The sequence below is a fragment of the Pongo pygmaeus genome, chromosome 8 (assembly GCF_028885625.2).
Source record: "Pongo pygmaeus isolate AG05252 chromosome 8, NHGRI_mPonPyg2-v2.0_pri, whole genome shotgun sequence".
In the NCBI taxonomy this organism is placed as follows: domain Eukaryota; kingdom Metazoa; phylum Chordata; class Mammalia; order Primates; family Hominidae; genus Pongo; species Pongo pygmaeus.
The window spans coordinates 47,143,921-47,149,701 of NC_072381.2; the positions used below are offsets into that span (position 1 = coordinate 47,143,921).

General features: G+C 55.1%; 1 long non-coding RNA gene across 1 annotated transcript; it reads left to right on the forward strand.

Annotated features, from left to right (window-relative positions):
• Positions 1-238: 238 nt before the first annotated feature.
• LOC129045128 (uncharacterized) lies at positions 239-2,784 on the forward strand. Its single transcript, XR_008504888.1, has 2 exons — positions 239-400; positions 1,228-2,784. It is a non-coding gene; the product is annotated as an uncharacterized LOC129045128 (long non-coding RNA).
• The last annotated feature ends 2,997 nt before the right edge of the window (positions 2,785-5,781 follow it).

Consider the following 5,781-nt stretch of genomic DNA (forward strand, 5'->3'; position numbering starts at 1 on the left):
GGCTGGCCCTGGGCTGAGTGGACCCGCACTGCCCGCTGGCCCCTGCACCCCGATGGTGCAGCCCACACCCCTCTGATGCCCACCCACGCTCAGCTCTGGGACTTCCCTCCTTCCGCTGTGTCTGACCCTGGTTGCCCTTGTTCTGCTACTGGCTTGTAGCAGCCCTTCCGGAAGCCACGTCCTCCAGGGAGATTTGATTATGTCCTGGTGGTGCGACCTCGCTAATGCAATCAGGAAGTTTTCTCAAGACTTCAGCTGCTTTGTTGGCAGCCAGGCCTGGCTCTCAGCAGCTCTGCAGGCTGGAAGCGCCCAAGAGACCCTTCACCCACCCGGTGTCTCCAGCAGCGGGGAGGGCTCTGGGGCACAGCCCATTGCTGCTCTGCTCTCCTCCCTTCTTGGGGTGAGCTCCTTTGCTCTGATTTTATTTGGAATAATTGAGAGCCTCCATCTGTCTAGAAAAAGCACTTAGCAATGAGGAATCAGCATTGCAAAGAATACTCCAGAAAGCAGCCATTTTCCATCAAGATTAGGCTCTTAATTGAAAATTTTAAGAGGAGAGGAAATTAGGGGAGAATCCAGATATTCTCTCCATTATGGTAATCAGCTGTAATTAGAGCCCGAGAGCTGTGCTTAATCCCGGGGGTTCTCCCAGGATTACCAGAGCTGTCACAATCACCTTCACCGACCTGCACTGGAGTCAGTGGGAGGGGCTGGCGGGGTCAGGGGCTCTCTGGCAAGTGGATCCAGGAGGGCTGGGCTGGATCCAGGGGGCTGAATTCAGAGGGGACTCTGCTTAGCAAGTGTGAAACACAGGACAGGGCCTTCCAGGCAGCAGGAAGATTGAGAACTGCAGCCGAGCGAGTGTGTCCGGGGGCCCGAGTTTAGTTGAGGGTCTAAGTTTTCCCAGCAGGGCAAGGTTGAGGGTGAGGATGCTGCAGGCCAGTTTTCTATGGCCTCAGAGTGAGGACAAGAAGGGGAAGATGGGCCACAGGGGTGAGGGTGCCTACTCCCTGCAGCAGGGTGCACACCACGGCTGTGCAGAGGCAGCAGGCAGCAGGTATTGGGAAGAAGCCCTTCCCGTGTGTGTCCTAGGGGCTGGGCGCAGCCTGATGGGCCCCCTTTGCTCACGGTTGCAGAAGCCCATCCATGTGGGGTCCTGCTGAACTGGCTTCCATGGGGCTGGGAAGGACTGGCCTGGCCTCTTTGCTCACTTCACCTCATGGGCAGTGTCCTGCAGGTTTCTGTGAGCAGAGCAGACAGAAAAGAGATGCCCAGTGACGTCAGCTGTACCCCACAGAGCTTCCTGGAGCCTGGGCTCTAGGCTGAGCGTCCTTGGACAGACGTCATCTCCCTGGCTTCAGCAGAATCACCCACAAACCCACCCTGTACCCACCCTCCCATCACAGAGAGCGGCTGCTGGAGAACGCGGCATGAGACTTTGGAGACCTGGAGGAGCAGGAGACACAGGAGACAATGGCCAGGATGGTCATGGTGGCACGGCTATGCCATCACTGATTTCTGCCCACCCGCCCCCTAAGTCTCACTTGCTGCTACTCTCAATTTCCTACTTAATGCTTCGGAGAGCACCAGTCCTGAGATGAGAGGTGGGATGTTCACTCTCTGGGAGTTGAGATGGAACCCAGGCAGTTAGAAAAAAGTGCCACAACCACGTGCTGGGCCTACTACTTGCCAGGAGCTTCGTGAGTCATCCAGTTCCTAAAACAACTGTGCTGCGTATGCTCCACCGCGCCTGGGTGACTCGGGGAAACGGGGCTGCGGGAGGCTCAGTGACCTGCCCTGGGTGACACGGATGGCGTGGATGCCCTGTCCATGCACGGGGCTGTGCTAGGAGAGGACAGGATCATCCCCAGAAGCTGGTCCTGTGTCCACTGCTCACGGTGGCAGCTGCTTGGGCTGACAACCGCCCCCCTCCCTCCTGCTGGTGAGTCCGTGGATGCATTCAGGCACATGGCAGCAAGGTCTCTTGTGTCCCAGAGGCGACCAGGACCCACAAGCGAGCAGCAGGCGGCCCCCCCCCCCATGCTAATGCTTATCACGGGACGAAACCCAAGGTGGTATTGGAGCCAGGGGCTGTGGCCATGACAGCCACCCACTCCAGACGATATCCACAGTCGGAATAGTTCAAAGTGGCCTGCCTTGATGACATCACGAAGTTCTCCATGGAAATGTGTTACAGAACCAGAACTTAAGGGCGTTTGGATGAGGTTGAGGTGAGATCAGGTCACGGAAGAACGTTCTCAAGTTAGGTGGGAAACAGCTGGAGACTCTGGGATGTCCTCAGGACCTTTATCTAAGCAAACACATGATAAGGTCTTTCCCAAGAAATAAGCGTGGCTTTTTGTCCTGGTTGAGGAGGGTTGTTGTAGATCTTTTCCCCTTTTTACCTTGGCTTCCAGGAAGCTCAGTGCCAAGTTTTACGCTCCACCCCAGACCTACTTTCCTTGGACTGGCCCTCAGGTGCAGCCCTTGGTCTCTCCCTTCTTTATCGCATGAGCCCGCTTGGTTTCTGTACATTTTGTCCACTGGTGCTGATGGCTGGACACCCTTTCCTGAAGGAGATGGGGCATAGAGTGAGTGGACGATGACAGGCTGTGACAGGGCCCTCTGCCAAGGATGTGGGCTACGAGGTGTGAGCTGGGAAGGAAGAGGAGGACCCTGCACCTCAGGGGGCAACCAGGAGCACATTCCGGGGAGCACACACCTGCGGTGTTATCATGGCCACTGCCCATGACCTGGACACTGGAATAAACAGGATGTGGCGAAGCCTTCTGTGTATGGGGGAAGACTTCCTTACTCGCCACTGCCGTCATGCTCTTTGGCCATCTTGACCCATCACTCAGGCAACATCACACGTGTCTGTCTGTTCAAGGGCTTTGCCCCTAACCTTGTGCCAGAAAGAGGCTTGACAGTTTGTCCTGTCTCGAGGTTTCCTCCATATCTCTTGCTGGGGCTCCCGTAGACTGTTCTGATTTTTACTGATGAAGAGAGTGCCATGGTGAGCCTAGCAGTGCACACAGCTCTTCTCTTTCCCAATCATTTCCATGGGCGAACCCCTGAGTGTAGAATGACCACTCCAGTCAGATTGTGAATGCAGTGAACTGTGGGCCCTGGGCTCCCAGGACACTGCCCCGGCCTGGCTCCTGCACCCAGACTCGTTGCTGTTGGCTTTGCCATGGTAACACTAGTTTGGTATAAAACTGCACCGTCTCCTTCTGTCTGAGTTTCCTTGACTGCTGTGGTGGCTGAGCAGTTCACCCTACTTTGGGTTTTGGTCTTGGTTTCGTTGCTTTTTGTATTTCACCCATGAAAGATCTATTCATACCCATCATGCCTCTATCTATCCAGAATTTGAATTCGTTAAAATGCAAGGGAATTTTTAATGTATAATAATGTTAGCAATTGGTCTGTCATATTTGATACAAGCATCTTTCTGGCCTGTTGCCATCTTATTTTTGTTTCTTTTTCAGCCACTCATAAGTTCAGACTGTTTTCTAGTCAGTCACGGCCCTGTTCCACTAAGGAGGGGAATGTCCCTTGAGTCCCCGGCTGGCCTCCCTTGGAGAGTGCCACACCCCCACCCCGAGTCCAGAGGCCCAGGAGCTGCTCTGGCTGCGTGTGTTCCCCGGGACAGGTCTTGGGCATCGGGGGTCTGTGCCTGGACACTGGCATTTTGCTTCATTCCCACTCAGGGCCCCTTCCCAGCAGGCTTGGTAGCTGGGGGTGGCCGGACACCTGGAGAAGGGCTGGGGGCACTGCACCAGTCTCCCAGCCTGGAGGGGCCACAGTAGGGAGTTCCCAGCTCAGGCCCAGGTAGTGGCCACCCTTGAATCCTCACCAAAGGCATCCAGGCTGTCCCAGATCCTGCCCACACCTGAGACCTCAGCTCCCGCTTCTCTCTGCAGGCAGGCACAGCAGGCGGCCAGATGTGTGGGTTGAACCCTGATGGCAATGGGAAAGGTCTTCGTGACACAGCTTCCCAGCACCCAGGCAGAGACAGGAGGCTGGGGCTGCTAATCCGACTGGAGGCTGTGCTCACCCAGTCCCCTCCCTGTGCCTCTGGGGTCTCCAGACCACCCCACAGGGTACCCAGATCAGTGTGGGCTCAGCCCCCTGCACCCTCCTTCGGGGTGCCTTCCTCGCCTGTCATGGTGTTCCTGATCCTGCACCCGTCCCCTCTTCCTCCAGCCTTCCCTGGCTGGCTGCTGTAGTCAGTCTCTAGGGCTCTGCACAGCACTTCCTGGTGGTGCATCCTGGAGGACTTCCGGTAAAGGTGTCTGGCAGGCACAAGCTTGCTATATGCCTGGCCTGCAGAAATGCATGGTAGGCATGCGTTTGTTGGATGGTTGTAACACTGACTCTGGGAGGTGGACTGAGGTTCCTTATGGGTCCTTCAAGCATCCCCTCTCCCCTTCAGAGATGAGTGTTGAAATTTGGGGTTCTCTGGGTGAGGCAGGTGGCTGGGAGGTGCTCCGCTCATGGCCACTTCATGGCGGGCTTGGGCACAGTTCGGAAGGCAGCCAGCTGTGTGTCCCCTGTCTCTGGCCTCCTTGTGTATGAGTCACCATCGGGAAGTCGCCGGCATTTGTTTTAATTTAACAGGACTTGGCTCATCCCCGGAGCTCTGCCACTGGCTCGTCCTTCCTTCCACTGTGGAGAGGAAGGGGGTGGGGTGCAGAGTGCTTGCAAGAAAGCACTTTCCCCTCATCATCTCAAAAAAAATTTCTTAGCAGAAGCAATGAGAGAAATTTACTGGCCTGTCAGAAGAGCCACTGCTCATCAGACGAGAGAAAGGAAAAGCAGAGGTCATCAATTCATGGGCAGTGTCTCAGGAAGGGATTAAATCATTTAGAGACATGTCCTTAAGAAATCATTGAAGGCTCACGCTGCTGTTTTCTTTCCTGGCCTTCCCATCACACGCAGATGGCCCCTGTCCAGCTGTTCAGATGCTGCACCAGCACCATTCTTTTTGGAAATTTGGGCAGACCTCATGTGTGTATGTGCGTGTGTGTGTGTAATACATGTTTATGTGCCTACAAATTGTTATCTGTGTGATATGGTTGCATAAACACACACAACTGTTGTCTAGCCATGATGGTTTCAGTTTTCTTGTATTTGTGTTATGTTGCGAGCTGCTACCAATTCATTCAGATAAATAAGGGCAGAAATAAATATAACTCGCCAGCTACAGGATGCTGGAAAGCTGGTTAGAGTCCTTGGGGGGTGGGGTATGGGAGGTGGGGGGTGTGGTCTCTGTCACCGCAGTGCCATGCAGCGCCTGGCACCGTGGCGTCCTCGCTCTTGTCATCAGACAGTGGGAAGCTATAAGGCGCCTGGGGCTGGTGCATCCTTTGGGTCACTACACAGTGGTGGGGAGCTTTAGCTGGGATGCCAGCTGGGCCTGGGTTCATGTCCCAGCTCCCCACTAATGACCTGTGTGGCCAGCTGTCCTCAACCTTCAGGGCTGTGTGAGCCCAAAACATGTGGTGCTGCATCTGGCATTTAGATTGATGTGTGAGGGTCCTTTTGGTCATTCGTGTGCCTGCTGCTCAGGTGCCTGTCTCAGCAGGACAGCCCATAGGTCCCAGCATGACAGCAGGCATGGGGCATGAGGTGGGCAGAACTAAGATGTTATGCTGGTTATGTGTCAACCTGATGGGGCCCTGGGGTGCCCAGGTCAGATATGATTCCGGGTGTCTGTGAGGACATTTCTGGGTGAGATTAGTGTCGGAATCAGCCACCTGAGTAAAGCAGACCCTTCCC